Here is a 13,819-nt window from a genome sequence, read left to right as displayed (position 1 = left end):
CAGTGACGAGAGAGAAAGGCCTTTTGAGTGGGTTCAGAGAAGATTTATATGTGTCAATCATTTCAGAGAGGTGTGATCACACTTTTGAGGTATACAAGAAGAATAAAAATACCGGAAGAAAAGCTCAAATGCTACTAAAGTGCTGCCTCTAATTCCTCATATAAGTGTATCCTGTTTTTAAGGTGATTTTGAGATTTAACTTATTTACATTTTAACACATGCTGGCAGCATTATCAAAATTAGGTAATACTTGAGAAAGCACAGAATGTTTTTTGCAGGTCCTTCATCTCGTCCAAATGAAAATGAAATATGATATGTTCTCCATCATAGCATAACACACGTGAAGCTTTAACGCAGCATAATGTGATGATGAAGCAAGGATAACAAATTAATTTGTAAAACTGATAGATCATTTTTTTTTTTTTTTTACCAAAACCTTTATTGCACCATCATGTTACACAGCGGAACGCCTACAACCCAGTGGGCTGGCCGCTATAGCAGTTTGTGGGACTCAAGGCAACAGCGGAAAATCAACGTTACAGTTATTAACATTACAATCAGTTCGCCCGCTGCCAATAGAAAGGGTGCAGCACATGTAGAATGATCTGAGCGAGTATTGGTTTTTGGATTTACATTCTTTTTTCTTTTTTCTCCCCCCTCCCCCCCCGAACAACATTAACACAAAGTAACTGTTAGGAATAGTAATGTGGCCATGTGTGTGACAATACTGATCCTTCATATCCTTCTCACCTAAACTCCCCTTCCCGACTGTCCACTCTTGCCCGCCCGCCGCCCCTGACTCCCCGGCTTGTGTCCAAGTAGACAACCTTCTCAAGTGGTGATCCATGTAGTCCCTTTGTCAACTCCCCATTAGGCTAACGTGGCGAGACCCCCTCCTCCCCGGTGCCCGTACCTCGCAAGGCGCCCAAGATATTAGCCCTCTGTCTCTTCCTCATCTGACTCCTCTTGGTCATCCTCTAGCAAGGGGTCACAAATCTCCCCCCTGTACACATTCCATTTGGCCCAAATGTTATTCCACTTCCTTGGGCAGGCTCGGTTTGAGTACACCGCCCTTTCGGTTATCATCACTTTATCCATGTTGAGACACCATAGTGACTTGGTTGGCACTTCCGCCACCCCCCACCTTTGTGCAATATCACGCTTCGCTATGATCAGCCCCACTGTGGCCCAGAACTGATAGATCATTTTGATTCTTTCTCGGAATGTCTAATTGAAACAGATGTACTAATTGTAAGTTCTTTCTGTATGTTAAGGGGTCCTTTAGAGTTGTTTGTCTACCGTTTGAAGCATTAGGTCACCACGGTGTAAAATCTTATCTCAAACCGACCTCATTGTTTATGACTTTTAAGGATCAAAAGGGAAGTGACTTTAAACGTCAACTGATAATGAGAGCAACACCACCTTGATGACAACACAATACCTGAGGATGCATTACTGTGTTGTAAAGTGAAGAGAGTTTCAATTAGGAACAGACAATCAGGGGGTGAGTCAGGCAAGTGGTGCCCAGTGAAGCCGAATGGAAATTGACACCTCACAGGCTTTTGACTGGAACATAGCCAGCAATGAATAGTCCAGAATTTGCTCCCTGCCCGGATTCAAGGTTTTACGCAAGTTGTGCAGGGAGACGACCTTTACAATGCAGGCTGAGCCACACGTGCCATTTGCCCGCAGGTGTAAAACCGCTTGCCTGAACCACGCATCTGCCTTAACCATGCATATGCGTGGTTAAGGCAGATAATGGTCTAGTGTCCGGATGGGTGGGGAGAGGAAAAAGAAGTGTCAGAACAGGAATCTCCAGACACGAGCAGGTAAGTGGCGCAGGAGTTGGGCTTGTGAGAGGTAGATTTTAGGGGTAGGGGTAATTTTTAGGGCTCAGGGCAGTGGGGGTCAGCGTAGTATTTGGAAGGGGGTGGGGTTTTAAGGCTTAGGGGGGAGAGGGAGGATAGTTTTAAGGGCTGGGTTTGGGGGGACGTTTTTAGGCGTGGGGGGTGGTTTTAGGTATCAGGGGAGAGGGGGTCGGGCAGTCTTTTTAAAAGGTGGCAGGGTTTAGGGGCTCAAGGCCGGGGAGGGGGAAGGAGTTGTTTTAAGGGCAAGGGCCGCATTTGGGGGAAGTTTTTAGGGGGTTCGGTTTTATGGTTCAGGACAGGGGAAGGGGTAGGGGTAGTTTTAAGGGCAGTGCAAGGTAAGTTTTAGGGCTCAGGGCAGGGGGTCCGGGTGCAGGGTTGTTTTTGGTAGGGAACAGGCTTTCAGGCCTCAGGGTGGGGGGGGGGATAGGTAGTTTTAAGGGAAGGGCAGGTAGGTTTTAGGCCATAGAGCAGGTGGAGCAAGGTAAGGGGATATGCTACTAGGGCTTAGGGAGGGGTGTGGGGGCTTGGGTGGTTGTGATCATTACCATGCATATCCCTTTACCAATCATGCCTTTACAATGAAAATTGCGTGGTAAAAGCATGCGTGGTAAAGCATGCCTGGTAAAGGCATACATGGTAAACGATTGTGTGGTGAAGACACCTTCATGGTGGTACAACGATGTAGAGTCATGCATGATTCAGCATGCTTCTGTCATACAAGCAGTTCAGGGCCGGACTGGGAATCACTACAGGCCCCGGCAAAGTGCTCAGCCGCCCCCCCCCCTCCCCCCCCCCCCACTCGGGGGGTTGGAGGTGCTGCAGAGCTCTTTGCCGGGCCGGTTTTCGGCAGCTATGCGGCAAAAACGGCCCTGTAACAAAAACGGCACCCAGGGGCCAAAACCGGCCCCCACCCGTGCTGCGCACGGGGGGATTGCTCGGTGCCCGCTATGGCAAGTCCGGCCCTGAAGCAGTTACACCAGAACTAACTCCAGAATTACATGGCTAACACCAGAACATTCCACTTCCACATACGTTCGCTGGCTCTTTTGAGGTTGATCAGTCCAGCACCACAGGAAAATTCCTATAAATTCCTATAATGCATAGTTATGTTAGTGTATGTGCTACTATTTGTATTTTGCTCCACTTACACCATAAAAAAGCTTTTCTAGCTCCTGGGGAAGTCAGTAGTTACAGGTGCTTTTCAATCTGGAAGCCTACTTTCAATTTGGACATCTCCATTCCATTCAGGTTTCATAAAATATTCTCTTTTTATTCTTTGCAACGCTTTTGCATGGTTCTTTCTAAGGGCCCGATTCAGACCTCGGTCGGAAGGGCTCCGAATCAGATTTGGTTTTACCTAAACCGATACGGAGTCTTTATTTCTGACCGACTCCTTCCCAATTCCGAGCGACCAAGTATGATGCCTGGAAACCCTTAGCGCTGACCGAACGATTCAGGAAGGCATACGGAGAGATAAAGCCCTCCAGAGCCGAATGGTACATCTCTATGGAGTAGGTTTTCCAAGCGAACAAGTACGATGAACGATTCCTTGGGGGCCCATAGCAAACCCCCTGCACCGGGGGCCCTCAAAATCATGGCATTGGGGTACCCCTTTCAGGCCATGCACAGTGTGGCAGGCACCAAGGGGTGCCCGCCACAGGGTGCATGATGATCCCCAACCACCCATTTTGTTAATGGGAGCCTGTGTACGGGTTCTGTACACAAGCTCCCACTGAAGTCAATGGGAGTCTGACCAAATCATATCCGGATCCATTCAAATGCATCATACTTGTTCGGTCAGACTCCCCTGACACAACTCGTATGGAAAGCATACCGGACATAAGTCGTTCCGTTTGCTTTCCGAACATAATCGGAATCGGGCCCTAAGTCGTTAAGAGGGTGTTTAATTCACACCATAAGTTGTAATACCTTACACTTTATTAAGAACTGAATGGGCTTGTTTAGGATTTCCCAAACATTTACAGCCAGCTTTCAATTTCTTGGCAACATCTTGGAAATGCTGGTTAATCCCTAACCCCAGATTTACGTTGAAAACAGCGATGTTAGGTATCCTTCCAATAAGGCTACTGTCCAAAGCAATGAACAGATATAGTTCCTCTCACAGTGATGGTCATTTTAAGTTTAGTTGGCTATGTGGAGGATGCATCTTCCTAGTGCTGCTGGATCTCCCCGTGACTTTTAACATGGTTGACCACAGTGTGCTTGTTCCCATTGTCTCCGCATGCACGCTGCAGGTGTTACGGATCTTAACTCTTTTTCATCCTTTCTCTTTGCACATATGCACTGCATCCCGATAGGTATGCCTAGAACTGCAACTAGGCCTGTGTATACAGGATTCTCCAGGGCTTAATCTAGGGTATTGTTGTCTTTAAAGTGTAATTGGGCCCGGGGAGAAGTTGTTTGGCTAGATGCAGGTTTCCATTCTTCTGTATGCTGATGATACCCGTCTGTCATTCCTGGCTGATACTCATTGCTTGTGAAGAGCCGTCTCTATAGAGTGGATGCTAGAAGGAAAGCACCTTCACAAGAGTACACCTCAGTAAATTCTGGGTTTATTTGCATCTCTTCCGATTCATCATGTTACTACCATTCAGACCTAGTTTGCGAAATTGGTGAAAGATGAATGTGCCAATTTTGGCAGATCATGCAAAATCTTTAACTGTTTTTTTGGATAGAACTTCCCTTCATTTTTGTTTTGTTTTAAAAAAAATATCAAATCACTCAGTACCTGCTTCTTTTTTTATAACGGTTTCACCTTTTTCCCAATTGAAGGGTTCCCCTCAGTGCTTCAGGTGTTCCGGGGTTCACGTGTGGTTGGGTGTAACAGGATTCTAACTGGGGGTTCTACATCAGCCACTGTGACTTTTATAGCAATGCTTCACTTTGCAGCTTCGTTGATTGCTTGAAAATGCGTCAACATAATTTCAAACCAAAGTCTCTTTGCTGAATACCTCTTGACAGTTCCATCAAGTTGTATTTACGGTGCCCTGCTTACAAAGCAGTAGCCTTAAAATTGCGTCTTGCATGGCCTCCAAAATAGGGATTGCTGGGAATACCATTCTCACAAGAGCAAAAAGACTCATTTTCAAGCTCTGGATTTTATAACAATTTCTCTTATTGCTGTGCTTTGTTCCTCTATTACTACTGTAATTGAGATGAACATTAAAAGATCTTTTTTTTTATTTTGGTGCATACTTGTCCTTGATGTCCGCTGTATTTCTATCTGTATTGCAATGTGCTTGTTATTATTGTACGTCTTTATTGGTATAATCTTTTTTTTATTCATATTGTTTATGTTTCTGTATTAAAGCATGACACGAGCTATATTAACAAAAACAAATAAATAGATTAAATTAGGTTTGCCACTGGTTCCCAAGAGACCCGAGAACTGTTTCGCATAAAATCTAAAATGCAAGCTACTTCCTCTGTGCACTTGGCTATCTACTATTAGCTGGGTCAAGTATTCAACGTTTACCCCAGAAGATGGTAGTTTTTTTAAATCTCAGCTAGAGCACAATCGAGTAAATCTAACCCACTGAAGATAAAATCCAGACAGATCAGTTATATTAAAAAAAGAATAGGTTTTTATTTACAAATCAGTGAAGTGAGGCAGTTAAACTGCGGTTTAACACACACATCAATAGACGATTGTTTTTAGAGGTGAGAGACGAGCCCAAATAGTATTATAGCACTTACACAATAAGGTGCTGTAGAAAGTGGATTATTATTTAGGCTGAACAAGTGTCCACCTCAAAGGATAAGGCCAGCACCTGATAAATTTCACACAAAAATAACTTGTGCTCAATTCCTGGTAAAGTGACACAAAATAGCCAGGCTTCAATCTCAGTCGCGAGGGGCCGTAGTGGAGATTAAGCAAGCTATTGCCCAGAGTCGCAGAGTGTGACCCCATGAGTTGAGTAGGCACCGAAGCGAGAATTGTCGAGTCCGTGGTATTTTGAGCCCGAGACCCGCCGAGGCAGGGAATCGAACCCTGGTCCACGGTCGATCTCAGCTTCCGGGTCTGCCGCCTCTAACCACTGAGCCACGCTTCTCCACTTCTTGGTCAATGTGTAAATTATTTAAGCAGTGCGTAAATAGTAGAAAAAGTCACAAACAATGTAATAAAACCCCACAACCAAATTAAAAACAAAAAAGTTTCTTTATGAGTAAAATAAGGTTAAAATAGCATAAATATCCAATAAGGCAGTGATACTCAAAGTATTGCCCGGGGCCTCTTGCGGCCCTCCTGACCTTTCCATGCAGCCCCTTGGTGAACAGCAGCACTGGTCTGCTGTTTAATTGACTCCGTACGAACATTCAGTATGGAAGTAAAAAAGGCATCCTGCACCACATAACTTCAGAAACACCTTCCTTTTCAAAGATATCTTACAACAAACTTGTAAAAATGTGATAATGTCTCTATTTGAAATTCAAAAACGTGCAGAACCTTTTCACCCTAGTACGTCCGTTGATATCACTGCATTGAGAGTTTTTTTTTAAATTATAGTTTTCAAACAATAATTTGGAAACATTTATGCTCCCACTGACTCTGACAGCAATGCCAGAAGTGAACTAAAAGGCAAGTCAGTTGTCAGGTGCACAATCTGGGTTGCTATAAAAAATGGGAAACGTCATAGTTTAATAAATCAAAAAGAAGAAAAGGAGGCAAAGTGGGAAGAAAACAATTGCCTAGGATCACACAATGTGGTCAAGGGGGGATCCCAGGTTTTCTGGGTTCGCATTGTGTAATTCAGTCACTACATGTACATGCTTAGCTTCCCCTAAACCACCTCACAAACCCCATCTCGCCCAACCGCCCCCCTGTTGACATCAGTGCAGCCCTCGGTCATACCACAGACCATACTTTGGTTACCACTGGAAAAATGTTTGTGAGTACTCATGCAATAAGGGGAACTAGAGATATGACTTTTTAAAGAAATTAAGGGAAAAAACACCAAGAAATACAGAGCGCTCGATGGAAGACCAAGGTGCAATTTCAGTCCTACTGTAATGGAGGCTGAGCAAGATACACCAAGTGGGTTGGTCCCACTGAAAGTCTGGAAGCCACAACGTTTGAGAAGCTTTCTAAGTTCCACTTCCAAAAGAGAATTTGACACTTTTTTAGAGACACATTTTGCAATTTCTTCTAATGCTGCCTTACCTGATTGGAAGATGGCATTACCGAACAGAGAGAGAGAGACTCCGTCAGAATAAGGGGAGCGGATAACAGTTCCTAGCCCATTCTTTCCTTTAATAGAGTTGTAAACAGAGTATTTGGCTGCTTGCTAATTTCCATTAACTATTGTAACATATTGTTGTGTTGCTAATCCGTGTAAATATGAGTAGCTCTGAGACAACCGGAGGTATACTTGAGGATTCAGCGTTTGTCATACTAATTACATATTGCTTGCAAAACTCCAGGGGGTGCTATGCCAGAATCCCTGATGCAGTAGGATTGTGACATGAGGATCAATCGCCAGTTGTTAACTATATTTAAGAAACTAGCCGCAAGTCAAACAAAGAGTGTGTACTAGCTTGGCGGCCAGGCAGGATTGATACCCCTCAAATTGTGGTATCTGTGATAAAATATTTTTTTACAAGTTATGTTTTAAAATATGTCCTGATGACAGTGGTGTCAACCAATTCTATTTGTATCAAAATGACCACGTTGACAGACTTTTTTAAATGTACTGTTGCAAATGGAAAATAATTTATGTAATTGTTGATCATATGAATGCAACAGATGGTTTTATTTATTGAATGTGTTTTTAAAATGTGTAATAGTGTATCTTTAACTAAATATAAAAAATATTGTTCTAGAACTATAGAGAGACAGAGAACAATTTTATAATAAATGCTGTTTAATGTTTAAAAAGAGTACTAATGTGTGTAAGTTTTGAACGACTGAATTACATTGTATGAGCTAAGAGGAGCACAAAAGGCAGATTGATTTTTTCTTGTTGGTCCAACTCAAACTGGAACATAGTCATTTTGTTTTCAGAGGTGTGTAGATCGCGGACTGTAATGAATCTGAAATTCAATCCGTCAATGGGGAACTCCCAGTCAGATGTTTTTCTAGCGGGTTCCACTAATGCTCTGAAGGAAAAGTTTTCAAAAATTCAAAACTTTCTTCTGTTGCCAAAACAACCATATGAGTATACTTAAGGCCCCAGGACTTCAGGGGAAGGCCCTTAGAGACTCTCAGGGTGTCAGGCAGGGGCAAACAGCAAAGTCTAGTCCCATTCCAGTTGCTACTGCTCCACTGGAATTCTTCACAGGACTGTACTCTTTAGCTTTTTTTTATCTCCCTGGAGCCACCCGGGGATTACACCCTTATGGAAAGGGGCGACCACTCAGTCCCCCCGAACGTATGGTAGGGTGCCCTGACCCCCCCGGGAAACCATTTTGGGCGGGGGGCGTGTCCCGGCTAGTATGCCCGAAGCGGCGTAGCCGGGGCGCGCCTTTTCCCGCCCAAGAGGGGTTGTCCTAGACACCTACACCGTCGGCCACGCCCCGTAGGCGGATCGGAGGAGGGTACACGCCCTCCCGAGGAAGAATAAAAGAGCAACAATCTAAGGAAGCATCCTCTTGTTCCTGTGCTTGGAAGCTGCACCTCATCGTTGCACGTGAGCCCGAGACGGAACAAGGAGCCAATTTTGAGAACTTGTAATTTTTGTGTTTCTCCTTTCAGGGATTCCGAAGCTTTGGATCCAGGACCTCGAGTCAAATAGCCGTGAACAATGCCTGGCAAGAAGGTCAGAAAGAAGGTTGGGACGAACAAATGCTTCGCATGCTGGTGAAAGACATGGCGAACATGAAGAAGCAGATGGCGGCAATGAATGGTGCGGGTAGACCGAAGAAAGTCATCGGGCCAGCATTGCCGGGAGTAGTCCCTGCCGGGAGAGGTAAAAGGGCCAAGAATAGAGCGGCAGGGGGGGAGGCCCCGGTTCCCGAGTCACCTCCGGCGAGCCCGGTCAGTCCAGAGGAGGCCCCAGTTCTGAGCCCGAACGCGGGACAGCCGATCCCGGTGGTAGTTACACCCGTTAACGAGGGGGATATGCCTCCCGAGCTGGCCGCCCAGTTGGCAGCATGGTTAGGCAAGAGCAGCGAGGGTGCTGTGGCACCGGGAGACACGGCCGAGGAAGCCAGGTTAATAATGAAGCAGTTGCGGCAATCGAGAGATGCTGCAAAGGCACCTTGTCCTCTTGTTTCCCCGCAGAATCCCTCGGAGCAACCGGCGTCGAGCGTTGGAAAAGCAGCAACAACAGATCCAGCTACTGGTTCGGGTTAGCAGCCGTTGCCAATGGCGGGGGAGGGATCGTTACCCTCAAGGAGGGAAAAAGTGGTCCAACATATCCCGATGGATGTGAAAGAAAGGATTTGGGCGGATAAATATGTGAACATGTTTTCGTTGTTGACCGATCACTATGAGATAGAACACGTTAGAAATCAGAAGGAGTTGTTGCATCCGAGTGTATGGCGTGCCAAAATGGCGGGTTTCAGGGTAGACGAAACGATCGCTAATTGGGCCAGAGCGTTTGGAATGTTTACTGCAATCATGGGGGAACGTAGGCCTGAAGTATTGTCGGGATTAGCTTGTTACCAGACACGTAAAATGGAATTTTATGAAACGTATGAAGGCAATCAATGGATGGGTTATGATAACAAATTTCGTAAGGCCAAGGAGCACGACTCATCTCTGACGTGGGATTGTTTCGACTCCATTTCTTGGCAGAAGCAGGTTATGCCGAACACAACGAAGTCATCTTCTTTCGGCGGGAATGGGGCGGAGCCTTCCCGCCATTATGTGGCGGCGCCCTTTCGGGCGGGCGCCAACAGTGATCAGCACACAAAGAGTAACGGGAACTCGGGTAGAAAAGGGGTCTGTTGGAGCTTTAACAGGGGCAAGTGCACTAGGCCACAAGGGACATGCAAATTCAGGCATGAGTGTGCAGGGTGCGGACAGTCTTCACACCCCGAGAGTTCGTGCAGAGCCAAGAATGGTGATACAGGAGGTAGAGGGGGGGCCAAACAGGTCTAACATCGACCGAGGGGCACCGTTACCTACTCCCGTTGATATCATGGCAATGATCCCTTGGCTGAACGAATACCCTGATCATGTCTCTGCCGGGGTGTTGCGAGACGGTTTCTCATATGGTTTCCGCATCCCGGCGGGGGATTTCAGGGGGGAAGCACAGTGTAAGAACCAACTATCCGTTCAACAAAATACGGCGGTGGTACAGGTAAAGATTGCAAAGGAGGTGGCCCGAGGTCGGGTTACGGGTCCATATGAAAACCCGCCGGTTGTTAACTTTGTTTGTTCACCGTTGGGAGTTGTCCCCAAGAATGACCCGGGTGAGTTCAGGTTAATCCATAATTTGTCCGCTCCTAGGGGTCTTTCGGTGAACGATGCGATTGACCCGGGAGTTTGTTCGGTGCGGTACGCATCCTTTGATGAGGCAGTCGCCATGTTGAATCGCCTGGGGTCCGGAGCGCTGATGGCTAAATCAGATATCGAGTCAGCGTTCCGGTTGCTCCCGGTACACCCACACGATCAGCGTCTCTTAGGTTTTGTGTTTCAAGGACGCTACTACATGGATAAATGTATGCCGATGGGTTGCTCCATCTCTTGTGCGTATTTTGAGAAGTTCAGTACTTTTTTGCAATGGGCGTTCACCAGAGCCACGGGCTTTACGCAGGTTATGCATTACCTTGATGATTTTCTGTTCCTGGGGGCAGCTGGGGACATGGAATGTGCACAGGCTTTGAGGGAATTCTGTAATCTCATGAAACGTTTTGGCGTGCCACTGGCACCAGGCAAAACGGTAGGGCCGTCTACTTCACTCGAGTTTCTGGGAATTGAGCTCGATTCTGTAGAGGGGTGCTTCCGTTTGCCCAAGGAGAAGGTAATGAAATTTGTAGCCTCACTTGAAATGTGCCTCGGCGAGAAAAAAGTACCTCTCCATCAGTTGCAGCAAGCTGTGGGTCAGCTTAACTTTGCCCTTAGAGTGATACCGATGGCTCGCCCCTTTTCCCGCTCTATCGCACAAGCCATGGTGGGCCTCAAGGAAGGGCACCACCGCACACGACTGTAAGCAGAGGTTCGCCAGGATATGTGCATATGGCTGGCATTTCTGGCGGATTTCAACGGTCGCGTCGTGTGGAACAAACCACCAGCTTCCTCCGAGGAGCTGGGGTTGTGGACCGACTCGGCAGGGAGTGTGGGCTTTGGCGCCATCTTTGGTAATCAATGGTCGGCACGAACATGGCCGGCGTGGTGGCACGATAGTGGGCTCACAGGTAACATTGGGTTTCTTGAGCTGTTCCCCATTCTGGTGGCCTTGAAAACATGGCCAGATGGGTTTCGTGATCGCACTGTGGTATTCTGGTCTGATAATATGACCGTTGTTGAATGTATCAATATTCAGGCAGCACGCTGCAAATGGATTTTGAGATTGCTGAAAGAAATTGTCCTGCTATGTATGAGACTAAACGTCCACTTTAGGGCAAGACACGTGCCTGGGGTACTGAACCAGGCGGCTGATGCACTCTCTCGTTCCCACATGCAGGCCTTCCGGGGTTTTCTGCCCTCTGCGGACTTGGTGGCGGCACCATTTCCCGAAGCTCTCTGGTCTCTCGGTGCCCGGGATTACAAAACCTCGTGGGAGAGAGTCTAGCACCCAGGACAAGGAAGGCATATGAAGGGGTGTTCCGTTCCTATTGGGAATTTTTGGGTTCAGCTAGGAGGGAGCAATGGGGGCAGGAGGAGTATATCCTGAAATTTCTGGTATCACTACATCAGGCAGGCCGATCACTGGCAACAGCCAATAGGCACAGGGCCGCCATTGCCTTCATGGCGCAGGCTCATGGCATCCAGGACCCCACTTCGTCCTTTCTCGTAAGGAAGGCTCTGCATGGGTGGCAACGCCTTGAGGGTCGTAGAGTGGATGAGAGGCACCCGATAGGTCTAGAGAGGTTGTCTCTGTTAATGTCCATACTCCCTGCGACATGTTCATCTCAATCAGAGACAGTGCTGTTCCGGGCCGCTTTTGCATTAGCATTCCATGGGGCTATGCGGGTGAGCGAACTGGTAGCAAGGAACAAGCAGGATACGGGGGGAGGTCTGTGTCGAGAACACATTCAAATCAAGGGTGAGACGATGGTAGTCTCAATAGCCAGGTCCAAGACCGATCAGGGAGCGATCGGGGACTGTGTGGTAGTCCAGCGGATTCCAGGGTCTCCGATGTGCCCGGTAAAATGCGTGGAGGAGTATTTAGCGCAGAGGGCGGCATCATGGGGGGGAAGCTTGCTGAGGCACACCGACGCCACCCCACTGACTAGGTTTCAGTTCCAGCGGGTGTTAACAATGGCAATCGCGGCAGCGGGCTTTAACCCGAGCGATTTCGGGACCCATTCCTACCGGATAGGGGCTGCTACAGAGGCTACAGCCAGGGGTCTGAGTGTTGAAAAGGTGAAACAGTTGGGGCGTTGGTCCTCGAATTGTTATAAGAGGTATGTGCGGTTGCACATGTTGTGAAACTAATGTCATGCACTCACGCTTCTTGTTTTCTGTTTGGTTTACAGTTTCGCGAGCAGGCTTTGCGGGGCGGACTGTGCAGTTGACCTGACACCTGGGGACCAGCGGTCAAAGATCACCGGCTGAGGGAAGAGTGGTGTGGGTCGTTGGCCACTCATACGTGAGGCGAGCCGCGGACGTATTCAAAGCAGGTGACATGATTCACGTGGCTGGGGAATACAGGTGCAGGGTGACCTTCCACGGAAGGGGCGGACTCTGTATTGACCAGTTTCAAAATTTTATGGAGGGACTGCTAGGGCGGACGAGGTCACCGCCGTCTGTAATCATAGTACATCTTGGGGGCAATGATTTGGTAACCATTGGTCGACGAGTACTTCTCGAGTTAATTTCATCCACAGTGAGTTGGTTGGCGAGAAGGGTTCCGGGGTGCACGATTGCATGGTCACACATGATTCCTAGAAGGGTGTGGCGGTGGGCCCTCTCTGTGTCAGCTTTGAATCAGTCGGTAAAGAAAGTTAATAACAAACTTAGTAGGTTGTTTCGTTCAGGCCAGTTGCACTGTATTCCACATGGATGTATTCGGGGGGACCATATGTATCTTGAGGATGGGGTCCATTTGTCCCGGGAGGGGAATGTCTTACTCATAGGAGACTTCTTAGCTTGGTTAAAGAGTTTGTGTAGCCATGACCTTTAGTAGGAGTTTGTGGGGGGTCCGGATAGCCGGTCAACTATCCGGCCTGTGGCGGTAAGGTCATGATCGGTAAGCAGTAATTGGAAGATCCCTAGAGGTGGGGCGCCACCCATTATGGATGGGAGCGCCCGGGGGGAGGCGGCCATTGGCCCCTCACACGGGGAGGCAGTACCCTTCTAAGGATGGGGCCGCCGAAAGGGAAGGCGGTCATAGGCCCCTCCCTGCGGAGGAGGGGCTACGGGCCCCTCCTGGGAATTTCCCGGGGCCAGGACATCCGCGACGGCGGATGTGGTAAGCAGTGTGGGGTGGGAGGGGGGTCTGCGCTACCTTCTAGACACCTCACACGAGTTCTCGGACGACCACTAAGATGGCGTCGAGTAAATATGGGGCCCCCGTTAAGACAAGGGAAATTGGAAGTTGGCACAGAGGTACAGTCCTCTGTGCGCCTGCCCCTCACAAGTAAGGGGGGGAATTCTGGTATTAGGGATCTGACACCGGTTACGACCTTGCCGTTGGCCCGTAATGTTAGGATGTACAATTTAATTTTGAGTATATGCATTTGCAGGATGTTTAGAATCGGCTAGGAGAACCTTTGTATTAGAACTGTGTTAAGGTTAGCCAATAAACATCGTAATGTGAAAATGAAATTGTACATGATATGAAACTGTTATTTTAATGTTTTAATTTTGTTTCATATTTTAA

This window comes from Lissotriton vulgaris, chromosome 1_1 (genome assembly GCF_964263255.1).
Source record: "Lissotriton vulgaris chromosome 1_1, aLisVul1.2, whole genome shotgun sequence".
NCBI classification, from domain to species: Eukaryota; Metazoa; Chordata; class Amphibia; order Caudata; family Salamandridae; genus Lissotriton; species Lissotriton vulgaris.
The sequence above is the reverse complement of the archived record's forward strand: the minus strand, read 5'-3'. Positions refer to the sequence as shown.